Raw genomic sequence first — 17330 nt, forward strand, 5'->3', positions numbered from 1 at the left:
TGAAAAGTATTTTTAAATTGTGAGTAAGCAATTAAGAGTTATACCTACCCAAGGTCTTGATGGGCATTTCCTATCCTTGTGAGGGTAAAACCGTCCTTATTATTGAGAAATAAGTAGTTTTATCCTTTGGATGTAAAAGGGTCATCGTAGGGTCATCGATTGGTCATTGAAAGCAACGGTTGTAAGGATACCTTAGCGTTCGAAGGGACTATCATCATTTAACCGTAGGCTACACCGAAGGGTCATCGAGGGACAAAATCATATACTCGAAGGCAACATCCGAGGGGCTATGATTTATTTTAGAGGGACATGATGATTTAATCGAAGGGTCTTGGCTAAGGGTATCTCCATATTCGCGGGACATGACCGCAGTACCGTAAGGCAACAAAGAGAGGTCCAAGATCACATATTCAAAGGCAATATTTTGCAATTAAGTATTTAAGATGAATTTCCACATTATGATCAATTAGGATGAATCTCCACATTAAAATTAATTAATTAATTAGGATGAATCTCCACATTAAAATTAATTAGGCAATTAGGATGAATCTCCACATTAAAATTAAGTAATTCAGAATCCATCTCCATAAGGGTATCCCACAAATAAAGTGGAATACCTAGCCGGCCGTTTCTTCGGGAATATGTAAGCCTTTACACAATTCAGCACACGGGTTAGAACATCGAGATAAAGTACAATTGAAAATTGCACCACAAAATAAACACAACAGTCATAAGGTCGGGCCAAATAATGCAGAATTATAATAAATCTTGATTAGATAAACATAAGGCAGAACAGAAAAGAAACAAAACAGCCACTGTCCCGTTCGCTCCTGCTTCGCCTAGCGAAGGCTTAGCGAGTGCTCGCTACAGGCTCGCTTAGCGATGTGCTAGCGAGCGGCTACGGGTTTTGAGTTTGATAGCAGCATGATCTCCGGAACCCTGAACTTTATGGCATTTAATTACAGGAATAGCATGGACAAACATTCAGGATATTCAGGCATACTTAAATTCACATGTGAAATCAAATTACATATCCGAAAATTTAATCATGATGCCTTATGTATGTAGAGATTACCGATCAAAAGCATAAAACAGTAGTGATGCGCAAACCTGTTTGCAACTGAGCTGCGATGTTGAAGGGACTGACCACTCTTGGTATCGGATGGAGTTGGGCGGAGGTAACTTCGGTGCGGATGAGCGGCCTTCAGGGTTTCTTTACTCAGAATTCTCTGAGTTAGTCTCCAGGGTTTCTATGCCAGGGTTTCTGTCCGTCTTCCTCTGTCTATTTTCGTGACTGAAGTGTCGGTATTTATAGTGATTGTGGTGACCTAATGGGCTCAGAATGAAGCCCGAAAATTCTGATATATCGCAAGCTTCGCTAGGCGAAGGAGTTGCTCGCCTAGCGAGCAAGCTAGTTTGGGCCTTTTTCTGGATTGGGTCTGTTGTGAGCTGGGCTTTTGTTCCTTTAAGGTCAGTGCCTTGCAGAATAAATTGGAGTGCTTCGAGAAATGTTTTGCAAGATTAATGGGCAAATTTTGGGGTATGACATATACCAACAAGATGCATCTTATTTTCGGTAGTCTAACAAATAAGAAATTCATAGTTAAGCATGTTTGACTTAGTGTTAGTATTTATATGGGTGACCATCTGGGAAGTTTCCCGGAAAGCGTGTGAGTGAGGACAAAACATGCTGAAAAACTCATGTTGGTTTGTGGGGTTAGTTGGTAAACCTGAAAGCAGTCAGGGGTGTTAAAGTATGAATATTTATAATAAGAATAAATTGAATTCATTACAAGGAAACAATGGAATGACGGGATAAATAAACCTTCAATAGTAACCCTCTTATAGATAGACGGTGTCTAGATTTTTCGGTACCTCTCCTTCTTTGGGTCTCTAGAAAGTGTGATTTCTTCTTTATGGTATCTCATTTGGTTAGACAAGATTTCATAGCATCTTTCCTAATATTTGTCAGTTGGCATGCCGTTGGGAGGTCGGCTCCGTCAGGGATCTAGCTTGAGAACGACCGTTCAAACCTTAGGACCATGGAGTTGTTTTTGTTGAATGCTCTGGCGAGGCTCTTTTTGATCATCGGGACCGAATTCCTTGGTTCCCATCTTGATCTAGAGTGGATATCTACCTCAGAAGGTCAATAGGTAGTTGACGATCTACTTATAGGTGATATGCACTGATGGACGACTCCTAAACCCAAGAGGATGGTCGAATGTGGAAAACGTTCCTTGAGAGACCCTCTTCTCCAGACTCTGTCACTGGAAGGATTATTCTTTATGTCCATTTTTTATTTTAGAAATGCCGGGTGGAATCTAAGTTTATTATCTGTAGATGTTTTTGATTGGCTGCATTTTGTGTTAAAACACTAACTGTACTATGATGTCTTGACTGATGTCATGACATGCTTGAGTAGTATGTTGCAGGATTAGCTAATACAGGATTTACTGAATGTCAAACTGAATGTTATGACATTCATCCCTGACAGCAGATACTGAACTATATAATAGTTGGTTTTCTGTTATAGCTCAGTATTTAGTTCAGTCTGTTTTTCAGGAGAGTAACAGACCTGGCACATAGCCTATTGTCTGAATGTCAAACTGAATGTTATGACATTCATCCTTGACAGCGGATACTGAATTATAGGCAGGTTGGTTTTTCTGCTACAGTTCAATATTTATTTCAGTCTGTCTTTCAGGAGAATGACAGACCTAGCATATGACCTTTGTTCTGGACGTCAAACTGAATGTTGTGACATTCATTCCTGACAGCATATGCTAAAGTGTAGGCTAGTTAGCTTTTCTGTTTCAGTATTTTTCTCAGGCTATTTTTCAGGAATCTAACAGCTGAGCTAAAATCCAGGAAACTAACAACTGAACTACAATTAAGAGGCCTAACATATAGCCTATTTGTTAGCACCCTAATATGTGGAAATTAGGTTAACTTGCTTGACCTTAATTTTAGGAAATACAAGTACAAGGCCCAAGTGCTGCATTATAAAAGGATGGCAATCCTACTTTCAGCAACTCAGGGGTTTGAAGCGTGAAGCATTTATTAGATCATCATTTTTCACTGCTGTACTTTAATTGTGTTTTGTATTAGGTTGTATTTGTGAGCCAAACAATTATCACCTAGATGATTGCATTGGACTAGGGTGTTCATTGAATTGTATTTATTGTGTCACTCTAAGATTTTAAGTGTGAGTGCTGTGTTTCTTGATTAAAGTTGTTAAGCACAATCAAGAGTTGTTTGAAGTGTGACTTCGCCATTAACTTTAAACTAATTAAAGGTTGTAATCACTGTGGTGATTGAGGGGGAGTGAGTAGGAACTCTGATCTTAGTTTAAGATTGAAATTGCATTGGGTAGGTCTTAAGTGATAGGATTAAACAGTTGGTTTAAGTCCTGAATTAATACTACTTATAGTTGATTTCCTCCCTGGCTTGGTAGCCCCCAGACGTAGGTGTGTTTGTCACCGAATTGGGTAAACAATTGTCTGTGTTATTTACTGTCCTTTACATTTATGTTCTGCATCATTCATGTCTGCGCAGAATTGGATGTCATAACATCCAGTGTGACATCGAAAGTTTGTTAACTAGAATTTCAATTGGCATCAGAGCAGGCACCCTGCCTGTTAATTTCTGGGTGAGATCTAGGGACGTTATTTTCTAGTACCATGGACAAGGATGTAGGATTCTCAAATAGACCGACCATGCTGGATGGTTCTAACTATGATGACTGGAAACCTCGCATGATAGCCTTCTTGAGGTCTCTAGATAGCAAGGTCTGGAGAGCTGTCAACAAGGGATGGGAACATCCAACGAAGACAGGTAAAGATGGAATCATTATGCAAATTCCTGAAGAAGAGTGGGACAAGGAGCAAGGGGCATTAGCCCTTGGAAACTCTAAGGCCTTGAATGCATTGTTCAATGGGATAAATAAGAACATCTTCAGACTAGTGCATCACTGTGAGCTGGCTAAAGAAGTTTGGGATACTCTCAAAACAACTCATGAAGGTACCTCCAAGGTGAGGATGTCTAAACTTCAGATGCTGACCACCAAGTTTGAAAATCTGAGGATGAAAGAGGATGAGACTATTCATGACTTCCACATGAATATTCTTGAAATTGCCAACACTTCTGGTGGCTTGGGAGAGAAAATGTCTGAAGAAAAACTTGTAAGAAAGATTCTCAGATCATTGCCCAAGAGATTTGCCATGAAGGTCACTGCTATAGAAGAGGCTCAAGATATCTGCAATATGAAGGTTGATGAGCTTATTGGTTCTCTCCAAACCTTTGAAATGGGCCTGTGTGAGAATGTTGAAAAGAAGAACAAAAGCATAGCTTTCATATCAAATACTGAAGAGGATTCAGAAGAAGGAAGTATTGGAGGTGATGAAAGCATATCAGAAGCTATAGCCATGCTTGAAAGACAGTTCAACAAGTTCATAAAGAAGATTGATCAAAAAGGGAGACCAAATGTCAAGAACATTTCGTCTGACTTCAATAAAAGATCAACATCTGAAGAAAAGCTCAACCAAGGCAAGGGAATCTAGTGTCATGGATGTGAAGGTTTTGGACACATTAGAGCTGAATGTCCTACGTACCTCAAGATGCAAAAGAAGGGACTATCTGTCACCTGGTCTGAAGGAGACTCTGAGAGTGAATCTGAAGGAGAATCTGCTAAACATGTCACTGCATTAACTAGTGTTTGTGCCTCTGATGATGACTCAAGTGGAGATGAACTTACCTTTGATGAACTTGCTGCTTCATATAAAGAGCTATGTATCAACAGTGCAGAAGTGTGTATACAAGGAGAAAAGCAGAAGACACTCATCAAGGAGCTGGAATCTGAGAAGAAGAAGCATCTGACAGTCATAGATGGTCTAAATGGTGAGATAATCTTGCTGACCTCTAAGCTAGATCAAATGACAAAATCCATCAGAATGCTGAATAAAGGAACTGACACTTTGGAAGAGATTCTAAAGGTGGGACAGAAATCAGGAACCATGTATGGTTTAGGCTTTGCTAAGAAATCCTCAACTGAACACAAAAGCTCAAAGGCTGAAGTTTAGAAAGTCAAGCAGAAGTCACAGCCAATGTCACAACATCGGGGAAACCAGAGGATTAACCATCAGAAGAAGAAATTTCAAAGATGGAGATGTCACTACTGTGGAAGATTTGGTCACATAAAACCCTTCTGTTACAGGCTGCATGGTTACCCTAACCAGACCCCTCAAATCAGACCTAAGCAGAAGGCATCTAAGCATAATGCCCCCATCAAGAAACAACAATGGGTTGCTAGATTAGCTCACACAGCTCTAAGGGCATCTACCAGAGAAGACTGGTACTTTGATAGTGGCTGCTCAAGACATATGACTGGTATGGAGAACTTATTGGTGGATATACGACCTCATACTACCAGTTATGTGACCTTTGGTGATGGTGCTAAAGGAAAAATCAAAGGTGTTGGTAAGCTGGACAGTTCTGGAGTTCCAAAACTGAATAATGTGTTGTTAGTAAAAGGACTAACGGCTAATCTCATCAGCATAAGCCAGTTGTGTGATCAAGGTTTCTATGTTTAGTTCACTAAGGAATTATGTCTTGTGACGAATGGAGATAGTCAGGAAGTTATGAGAGGATCCAGATCCAAAGATAACTGCTATCTATGGGAGCCTAAAGTCTCAAACTACTCCTCTATTTGCTCCTCAGCCAAGGAAGAACAGGAGGTGAAGCTGTGGCATAGACGTCTTGGACATCTTCATTTAAGAGGAATGAAAAAGATCATATCCAAGGAAGCAGTTAGAGGAATCCCAAAGTTGCTTATTGATGAAGGAAGAGTATGTGGAGAATGCCAGGTTGGCAAGCAAACCAAGATGTCACATCCTAAGCTGGGACATCCTACAACATCCAAAACTCGGGAACTTTTGCACATGGACTTAATGGGACCTATGCAGGTTGAAAGTCTGGGTGGGAAGAGATATGCTTATGTGGTTGTTGATGACCATTCCAGATACACATGGATAAGCTTCATCAGAGAAAAATCAGATGCATTTGATGTCTTCAAAGATCTGTGCATCAGACTCCAAAGGGAAAAGGATAGTTGTGTTGTCCGAATTAGGAGTGACCATGGGACGGAGTTTAAAAATTCCAAGTCTGACGAGTTCTGCTCGTCTGAAGGGATAAGTCATGAGTTTTCCACACCTATTACTCCTCAGCAAAATGGGATAGTTGAAAGGAAAAACAGAACTATTCAAGAATCTGCTAGAGCTATGATTCATGCAAAGAAGCTTCCTATGCACTTTTGGGCTGAAGCTATGAATACAGCTTGCTATGTTCACAATAGAGTTACCTTGAGAAAAGGAACCTCTTCCACTCTGTATGAAATATGGAAAGGCAGAAAACCTACTGTGAAGTACTTTCATATCTTTGGAAGCAAATGTTACATTCTTACAGATCGTGAACAGAGAAGGAAAATGGACCCCAAAAGTGATGAGGGTATATTCCTAGGATACTCTACTAACAGCAGAGCTTACAGAGTTTTCAACTCTAGAACCAATGTCCTGATGGAATCCATAAATGTGATTGTGGATGATAAAGAGGAAGGAGCCAATGCCATAGAGGATGTTGGAACATTCCTTGAGACTTCAACAGACATATTAGTCAAGACTGAAGAGGTACAGGATACTCCTCCTGAATTTGAGGTAGATGCATCCAACAAGGTGCCTTCTATCAGAATTCAGAAAGACCACCCTAAGGATCTTATCATAGGGGATCCCAATAGTGGTGTGACTACCAGATCAAGGGAGAATAGCTCAAATTCCTGTTTTGTATCCAAGGTTGAACCAAAAAATGTGAAAGAAGCTCTGACTGATGAATATTGGATCAATGCCATGCAAGATGAACTAGAGCAGTTTAAAAGGAATGAAGTTTAGGAGTTAGTTCCACGACCTGAAGGGACTAACATCATTGGTACCAAGTGGATCTACAAGAACAAGTCTGATGAGAAAGGAGTAATCACTAGGAATAAAGCAAGACTAGTGGCACAGGGATATACTCAAGTTGAAGGGGTTGATTTTGATAAGACTTTTGCACTAGTTGCAAGGCTTGAATCAATAAGATTGTTGTTAGGTGTTGCCTGCATTCTGAAGTTCAAATTGTTCCAAATGGATGTGAAGAGTGCCTTTTTAAATGGCTACTTGAATGAAGAAGTCTATGTGGAACAACCTAAAGGGTTCTGTGATCCTAACCTGCCAAAACATGTGTACAAGTTGAGGAAAGCCTTGTATGGGTTGAAGCAAGCTCCTAGAGCTTGGTATGAAAGGTTGACTGAATTTCTGACCTCTAATGGGTACAGAAAATGAGGGATAGATAAGACCTTGTTTGTGAAGGATGAAGATGGCAAAATCATGATTGCCCAAATTTATGTGGATGATATTGTCTTTGGTGGAATGTCAGATAAAATGGTGAAACATTTTGTTAACCAGATGCAATCTGAATTTGAAATGAGTCTGGTTGGGGAATTGACTTATTTTCTTGGACTGCAAGTTAACCAAATGGAGGATTCTATGTTTCTCTCCCAAAGCAAATATGTCAAGAACATAGTTAAGAAGTTTGGTATGGATAATGCTAGTCACAAAAGAACTCCTGCACCTACTCATTTAAAATTAACTAAAGATGAAAGAGGTTCTAGTGTTGATCAATGCTTGTATAGAAGCATGATAGGTAGTCTACTATATCTAACTGCCAGTAGACCTGATATTGCCTATGCAGTTGGTGTGTGTGCTAGATACCAAGCAGAACCCAAAGTGAGTCACTTAAATCAAGTCAAGAGAATTCTCAAGTATATCAATGGGACTTGCGACTATGGTATGCTATACTCTCATGGCTCTGAGCCTGTCTTATCTGGGTATTGTGATGCTGATTGGGCTGGGAGTGCTGATGATAGAAAAAGCACATAAGAAGGATGTTTCTTTTGGGGAAACAATCTCATATCGTGGTTCAGCAAAAAACAGAACTGTGTATCATTGTCCACTGCAGAGGCTGAGTACATAGCAGCTGGAAGCAGTTGTTCCCAACTGGTATGGATGAAACAAATGCTGACTGAGTACAATGTCTCTCAGAATGTCATGACATTGTTCTGTGACAATCTCAGTGCCATCAATATTTCAAAGAATCCCATCCAACATAGCAGGACCAAACATATTGACATTAGACATCACTTCATCAGAGATCCGGTGGAAGACAAAGTGATTACCTTGGAACATGTAGCTATTGAACTACAACTTGCTGACATATTCACAAAGGCTTTGGATGCTACTCAGTTTGAACATTTAAGGGGCAAATTGGGAATATGCCTTTCTGAGGATTTATAGCAACCAAGGATGTTAGGAATGTATTGTTTAATATTTCAAACTATTAAACAATTGAAAGTGTGCTCTGATTGGTCAACAGATCATAGCTATTTCACTTACAACAAGTGTGTTAACAAGATGTTAAGGGAATATCCTAACATGAGACAGCCTATGCACCTGCTGGAGTTCAAGAACATGTTCATGCAGGAGTGGTTCAAGATGTCATACACAAAGTCATGGCATCTGATATGGTTGTACCTGCTGTGAAGCAAGAGTGTGTGTCTACTTGATCAAAGCTGTGAAGCAAGATCAAGTGGGTGTTGTCTTGATCAAAGCTGTAAAGCAAGATCAAGAGGGGGTATTCTTGATTGAAGCTTTGAAGTAAAATCAAGATTGGGTTTCTGAAAACTGTGTGTCTGAAAACTGTAAGTTTAAGTGTTGCTTTGGCAACATTTTTGACAAAAAGGGGGAGTAACACCTGTACCCCAGGACAACAAATTTGTTATTTTCTTGAACAGATCTATTTGAAGTTGAAGATCCTCTAATCCAGAGGTTATGCTGCAGCTTGATGTTCAACTTCTATGTGTGATGAGTGTGTTGCTGTTTGATATCTACTTATGTTGCTGCTGTTTGAAGTTTTTTTAACTTCTATGTGTGCTGAGTGTATTAGCTATGTTAATTCTCTGCTTGGATGTGTGTTTTCCGCTGCTGTGAACTCTGTTGTGATGCCAAGTTGTTTTAGCCAAAAATTTGCCAAATGGGGAGTTTGTAGATGTTTTTGATTGGCTGCATTTTGTGTTAAAACACTAACTGTACTCTGATGTCTTGATTGATGTCATGACATGCTTGAGTAGTATGCTGCAGGATTAGCTAATACAGGATTTACTGAATGTCAAACTGGATGTTATGACATTCATCCCTGACAGCAGATACTGAACTATAGAATATTTGGTTTTCTGTTATAGCTCAGTATTTAGTTCAGTCTGTTTTTTAGGAGAGTAACAGACCTGGCACATAGCCTATTGTCTGAATGTCAAACTGAATGTTATGACATTCATCCTTGACAGTAGATACTGAATTATAGGCAGGTTGGTTTTTCTGCTACAGTTCAGTATTTATTTCAGTCTGTCTTTCAGGAGAATAACAGACCTAGCATATGGCCTCTGTTCTGGACGTCAAACTTAATGTTGTGACATTCATTCCTGACAGCATATGCTAAAGTGTTGGCTAGTTAGTTTTTATGTTTCAGGATTTTTCTCAGGCTATTTTTCAGGAATCTAACAGCTGAGCTAAAATCCAGGAAACTAACAACTGAGCTACAATTAAGAGGCCTAACATATAGCCTATTTGTTAGCACCCTAATATGTGGAAATTAGGTTAACTTGCTTAACCTTAATTTTAGGAAATACAAGTACAAGGCCCAAGTGCTGCATTATAAAAGGATGGCAATCCTACTTTCAGCAACTCAGGGGTTTGAAGCGTGAAGCATTTATTAGATCATCATTTTTCACTACTGTACTTTAATTGTGTTTTGTATTAGGTTGTATTTGTGAGCCAAGCAATTATCACCTAGATGATTGCATTGGACTAGGGTGTTCATTGAATTGTATTTGTTGTGTCACTCTAAGCTTTTAAGTGTGAGTGATGTGTTTCTTGATTAAAGTTGTTAAGCACAATCAAGAGTTGTTTAAAGTGTAACTTCACCAGTAACTTTAAACTAATTAAAGGTTGTAATCACTGTGGTGATTGAGGGGGAGTGAGTAGGAACTCTGATCTTAGTTTAAGATTGAAATTGTATTGGGTAGGTCTTAAGTGATAGGATTAAACAGTTGGTTTAAGTCCTGAATTAATACTACTTATAATGGATTTCCTCCCTGGCTTGGTAGCCCCCAGACGTAGGTGTGTTTGTCACCGAACTGGGTAAACAATTGTATGTGTTATTTACTGTCCTTTACATTTACATTCTGCATCATTCGTGTCTGCGCAGAATTGGATGTCATAACATCCAGTGTGACATCGAAAGTCTGTTAACTAGAATTTCATTATCGACTAGTCTCCTTGCAGCAAGAGTTTGGGGTGCCTTCCCTTGGGCGCGTTCAATGAACCTATGTTACTTGACTAGCCTAAGCGATAAAGAAAAGAGGTAGCAAGGTTTACCCCAGCCTACTGGATTCGGCCTAAGGAGACCTTTGTTCATCGGGTGGAAATCCTTTGGTACCCATAGGAGGTGTTTTGGTGTTGGATTTATGCATGAGATTAGCAATGAACCCGTCTTATCTCCAACGGCCTAAACTATGAACTTGTTGTATCTTCGACGTTCTCGCGGTTGGTACCACGCTAGCAGCGAGAAGTATAAGAGACGTTAGACCGTAATATGGATCATGAACCTTCGGTATGATTATCACAGAAATTTCCTTCAGCCTCTGGTGTAAATCTAGATCTGGATCTAGGATCCTTTCATTCGTTGCTTCGCAGGGTTTTTAATGGAATCAGAAACCTGAGAATCTGATGAATCATAGTTAAAATAATGATTAATTGGATCGACTATGACATATCTCCATGTTCTCTTATGAACGTTCTTGTTTTGGTGACCTAGGGAGGTTAATAATTGGTAAATCGGAGATTGAATATGAAATCGTGGAATATGTAGGAATCATAAGTAGATTCCCACAGACGGCGTCACTACTCTGTTTAGGAATCAGAAATGAATGCAGTTGAAGAACTGGTGATCTTGAAACGGTGGTGGTGATCTCTTTCATGACGGAGAGGGGTAGACCTACATGGTTAGTAGTTCAACTCCAAAGTCAGTTCAAGATTAAAGATACGTATTGTGAAAAGTGGAGATCAGAGAATGTACTTTTCTTTTTACGTGTGAACTGATTTTATACCTTAAATCAAGTGGAGTGAATTTGACATGAATTGGGTCTTAGATATTTGGGCCTTTAGCCGGTCTAGAACACCCTCATTAATGAGACATTTTTTCTCTGTGATAAAAATAGAATAACCAAAATCTTTACAGATCATCATGACAAGAAAGATAATATCATATGGATGAAAAACAAGGATGATAACTACATGGTTAAATCATGATATCACTATTGTCACAAATAGAATCTTAACACTCACCATGGAACTTATAACTATAATAGTGAAGAGAGGGCTTGGAATAAGCTATGGAAAATTAAGATACAACCTAGAATTGAAGCCCTACGTTGGCATATAATTAACAATGTTATCCAAGTTAGTACTAGGCTCATCAAAAGACTATCTAAATGTCTTATATTCTTCTCTGGGTGTTTTAAACATGGGAAAACTATGGATTACATATTCAAGAATTTTGATTGGACAAAAAAAATATGGTTTGTATCTAGGCTTAACATAAACTTCTCAAATATTTAGAATGACAAATTTATGGATTGGTTATGGGAAACAATAAAGACTGGAAATAAAGACACCATCAAGAATATTATGCTCATGAACTATTAGATATGCAGAGCATGTTGGAACAAATATTTGATGAGGTCTTTATTTGTAGCAAAGATACTCTATGAATAAATAAATATTTGATGAGGTCTTTATTTATAACAAAGATACTATTAGATATGCAGAGCATGTTGGAACAAAATTGGTTTGTACCATATCCCTTAGGTTTTGATGATAACAAATAATTTAAAGAGTAATTGGCTATATTAATATTTGTTCAAGTTGCAGGACCATAAATAAAAGTTTTAGGAATAAACTAAGTATTGGTTTTGTTAGTGAACATCTAAAGAGAAGCTTAAAAATTAGAATTTGAAGGATCAAAAGCTGAAGACCAGACTCTAAAGAGGTCAACGTCTGAAGACTAGACTCTGAAGAAGTCAGCCTCTGAAGAACAGACATTGAACAAGTCTAGTTCTAAAGATCAGAATTTGAAGTCAGCAAAACCGCAAAGATCAAGGTGACTCTGATAGGTCACTATCAGACCCTGTGGCTATTTTATCTTATTCTTATCATGTGAAGAATTAAGCTAATTTTCATATAGACAGCTGAGATACAACGGATAATTCCTTTTGTAGAAAAGGGATTTCAAATGATCTTTCGACGATATTAACCATATCAAAAAACATCTCAACTTCTCTGAATCAAGCTTCTCAAAGACTCTCTTGTTCAAACTCTCCAATGACTCTTTTTGTTCACTATATAAGGAGTTGAAGTCTTGAAGAATAATAATGAACTATTTACATTCAAAGAGTTGTTACTCTGTCAAAAACATAAGCACGAGTTTAACTTAGTATTTCTTATCCTTGTATATCTTAGAAAACCCTAAGTCTTAAAGAGTCTTCTTGTATTTTATTTTGTCTACACCTATGATTGTATATCAAGTATATTACCCCGGATAATCTTTTATCTGTTAGGTAGATTATTAGAAGTCTTTTACTTAGTGTTTGAGAATTATAAGTCTCTTGCTTGTGTGCTTGATCATTTGATGTCTCTTGCTCGTAAACTTGAGCATTAGAAGTCTCTTACTTTGTGTTTGAGCATTGGAAGTCTCTTGCTTGTGTGCTTGAGAAAATTGTAATCTTGTGTGATTATAGTTAAATCCCTTGGAAGTACAGGGGGACTGGACTACTCTCGTTTTGTGAAAGGAATCGGGATAACTTTGTGTGTGTCCTTCTTTCTTTCATTCTTTATTTATTTCTTATCACTCACCTGTGATTCATACTCTAGGCTTTGTGTCTAGAATCATACTAGAGTTTAAAAAGAAATTAAAAGTATAACACAACTCACCCCCTCCCCCCTCCCCCCTTGTGTTTTTATCACCTTCAGTTGGCATTAGACCAGGGTCTACGCTAAACACTTAACAGTGGCAAAAAAAAGATCCTGAGAGAAAAACATATTAAATCATGTCTGAAATATATGGGGTTGGTAGTGGTACTCCTAACCCACATGCTTCTGTTAATCATGATTATAGTAATTTTGAAAAGAATAAATATACAGTTAGACCTCCAAGTTTCGATGGAGACTCTACAGAGTTTGAATGGTGGAAGAGCAAGATGTACACTCATATCATAGGTCTTGGTTATGAGTTGTGGGACATTCTTGATGATGGCATTGATATTCAAGTTAATGGAGTAGGGATGGTAACTAGCAGGAAAAGTCTCACACATGCTTAAAATAAGATTTATAGGAAACATCATAGAGTTAGAGGGATTTTGGTAGATGTTCCACCTCACTCTTAGTACATCAAGATTATTGACAAATTTACTGCTAAAACCAATTTTGAATCCATATGTGCTACATATGAAGGAAATAAACAAGTAAAGGAAGCAAAGGCTAGTCTCTTGGTTCAACAACACGAACTGTTTAGAATGAAGTAAGATGAATATATTGAAACCATGTTCTCAAAGTTTTAAGTTCTGATGGATAGACTTCAAGTTCCGAACAAAAGCTACACAATATATGATCATGTGAAGAAGATCCTTAGGATTCTTCCTGTCAGATACATACCAAAGGTGACAACTATCCAAGAAGCCAAAGACTTAAACACATTAAGTCTTGAAAGCCCTATAAGCAACCTCCAGAGCCATTAGATGGAACTCAATGGAGATGTACCTGTAACACCCTTCTAAAATACCCCAAATATTTAATTAAAACAACATATATAAATCAGAGTAATTATGCAGTTAAGGGTGTCACACAAACAACTTCACGCATTTCATCAAAGTAGCTTGTCATGCTCATTTATTTATCAAATAAAACATTTGCATAATACGCAGCGGATAGAGATCAAATCGATCATTCAAAACATGTAACACATTACATGTAAAATTATTCAACAAGGTAAAACATCCCGTCCCGATGTTACATCTATCAGAGCATGACCCATTAAAGAAACTACACTAGACTCCAAGCACTAGCTTCTACTCAATCACTGCTCGTTACCTGAAAAATAGTTGTAAGGGTGAGTTCCTCAATCGATATAATAAGCATTATAAAATATCATGTAATGCTAAGTAATTTAACACATTAATCACCCTAATCATATCACACATTCAGTAGCGGCACATCAACTCAAATATCATACTCAATACCAACACAATTCATACTCATGCTCAATGCCAACCCAAACACACGTATAATATTGGAATACATCCATTCATATTATACGCCATACATACATTATGCAATGAGACTCCATGCATGCGGTACCGACTATTCGTGAACATATAGTTCAACTTCACCGACCAAATCCAGGTACGGCTACCAAGCTCACTAGTCCCACTCATTTGAGACCTAGTGACTCACATCACTAATTCCTCACCATGGGAATTAGCTACCACCCCAAGGGCCATGCTATGCACACTAATCACCTAGCATGCAAACATCAACAACAGTCCAAAATGACTAACATCACTAATTCCTCACCATGGGAATTAGCTACCACCATAAAGGCCACATTATGCTATGCCAAATCACCTAGCATGCAACATCAACAACAATCCACAATGGACATATGCTCACACTCTAAGCCATAAAACAGTCCATCCACAATTACATACATAATATATACATTCACAACATTATGCATATTTTCACACATCATCAGCATATTTATCATATAATTATATCATGTCATGCCAAATAATTCAGTCACAGTATTAGCACACTCTACTAATACCTATCCTACTCAAAACAACGGGAAATAATCCCTACTATATCACACACCGATATAGGCCAATCACCAATTATGTTCACAACATTAAAATATCAATTTTTCCAATTTCCAACAGTGTTAACCGGTTAACGCCCTGGGTTAACCGGTTAACGCAACACAGAACACGCTTTCTGGTAAAACTCAACAATGTTAACCGGTTAACGCCCTGGGTTAACCGGTTAACGCAGACAGAACAACAATTTCTCAGAAACCACAACAGTGTTAACCGGTTAACGCCCTGGGTTAACCGGTTAACGCAAGCAAAACAGCAATATTTTCACAGTTCATAACAGTGTTAACCGGTTAACACCCTGGGTTAACCGGTTAACGCAAGACAGAAAGCTGTTCCTGCGCTAACACGAAGCAGAATGCAGAATTCTCCGCATTTTCCGCCGTTGGAGGACTTCCGGACCTCCGATTCCGATTCCGTAAAACGCTATACGTTCGGGAAATTACATCTCACACAAATACAGATTCAATTACAGCTTTAACACAACTTATCCAACACAATTTTTCAGCATTCAACATCCCAATTAGGGTCAATTCAACGGTTTATCACTACCCATTACATGTTAACCCATAATACCCATTAAACGACGATAAACCCCCCTTACCTGAGTTAATCCGGCAATCCTTTAGCTTCAAGCTCTTCTCTTCTCCAACCTTCTTCCTCTTGCTCTGCCTCTTTGCCCTTTTCCTCTTTTTGAGCCGCTTCTCTGTTTTCACGTGAAACCCTCTTTACCAAAAATGAAACTCTTTTTTCCTTATTTCCAACTTATATATTTTCCAATAATTATTATTCCAATAATAATAATAATAATAATCCAAAAATTCCAATTATTTAATTAAATTAATAAATATAATATTAACTTAAATTAAATAATTATCTTATTTTTATCGGGGTGTTACAACTCTCCCCCACTAAAAGAGTTTTCGTCCTCGAAAACATACCTCAAGCGAATAACTCCGGATAAGACTCCTTCATCTGACTCTCAAGTTCCCAAGTCACATTACCACCTGCTGGTCCTCCCCAAGCTACCTTCACCAAAGCAATCTCTTTACCCCGCAACTGCTTCAACTCTCGATCCTCAATCCTCATAGGTGATGTTTCAACAGTCAGGTTATCTCTCACCTGGACATCATCTACTTGGACCACATGCGACGGATCATGAATGTATCTCCTCAACTGAGACACATGAAAAACCTCATGCAAATTCGCAAGTGACGGCGGTAAAGCGATACGATAGGCTACTTCCCCTATCCTCTCCAAAATCTGATAAGGACCAATAAATCGAGGTGTCAACTTCTTCGACTTCAAAGCTCGACCAACCCCAGTTATCGGAGTAACACGAAGAAACACATGATCTCCCTCTTGAAACTCAAGTGACTTCCTCCTCTTGTCGTGATAACTCTTCTGACGACTCGGAGCAATTCTCATCTTCTCCTGAATCATCTTAATCTTTTCCGTAGTTTGTTGAACAATCTCCGGTCCAACCACAGCGCTCTCACCGGACTCATACCAACATAAAGGTGTCCGACATCTCCTACCATACAAAGCTTCAAACGGTGCCATACCAATGCTCGAATGAAAACTATTGTTGTAGGTAAACTCAATCAAAGGTAAATAACAATCCCAAGTACCTCCCTTTTCCAAAACACAAGCCCTCAAAAGATCCTCCAGTGTCTGAATCGTCCTCTCAGTCTGACCATCAGTCTGCGGATGATATGCAGAACTCAATCTCAGCTTAGTTCCCAAAGCCTTCTGCAAACCTTCCCAGAACTTCAATGTAAATCTAGGATCTCTGTCCGAAACAATACTCGACGGAATACCATGCAAACTTACAATTTTCTCAATATACAACTCAGCTAATCTCTCTAACGGATAATCCATTCTGATCGGAATGAAATGAGCCGATTTTGTCAATCTATCAACAATCACCCAAATAGCTTCAAAATTCTTAATCGTTCTCGGTAAACCAGAAACAAAATCCATACTGACACTATCCCACTTCCACTCTGGAATAGCCAACGGTTGCATTAGCCCAGACGGCTTCTGATGCTCAATCTTTGACTTCTGACAAGTCAAACAAGAATAAACAAAACTCGCAATTTCTCTTTTCATTCCCGGCTACCAAAATAACTTTTTCAAATCATGATACATCTTCGTAGCTCCAGGATGAATACTCAGGCCACTACGATGTCCTTCCTCCAGAATACTCCTCTTAAGTTCGGTAACATCCGGAATACACACCCGATTACCAAATCTCAAAACACCA

This window comes from Lathyrus oleraceus, chromosome 6, assembly GCF_024323335.1.
Source record: "Lathyrus oleraceus cultivar Zhongwan6 chromosome 6, CAAS_Psat_ZW6_1.0, whole genome shotgun sequence".
NCBI lineage: Eukaryota > Viridiplantae > Streptophyta > Magnoliopsida > Fabales > Fabaceae > Lathyrus > Lathyrus oleraceus.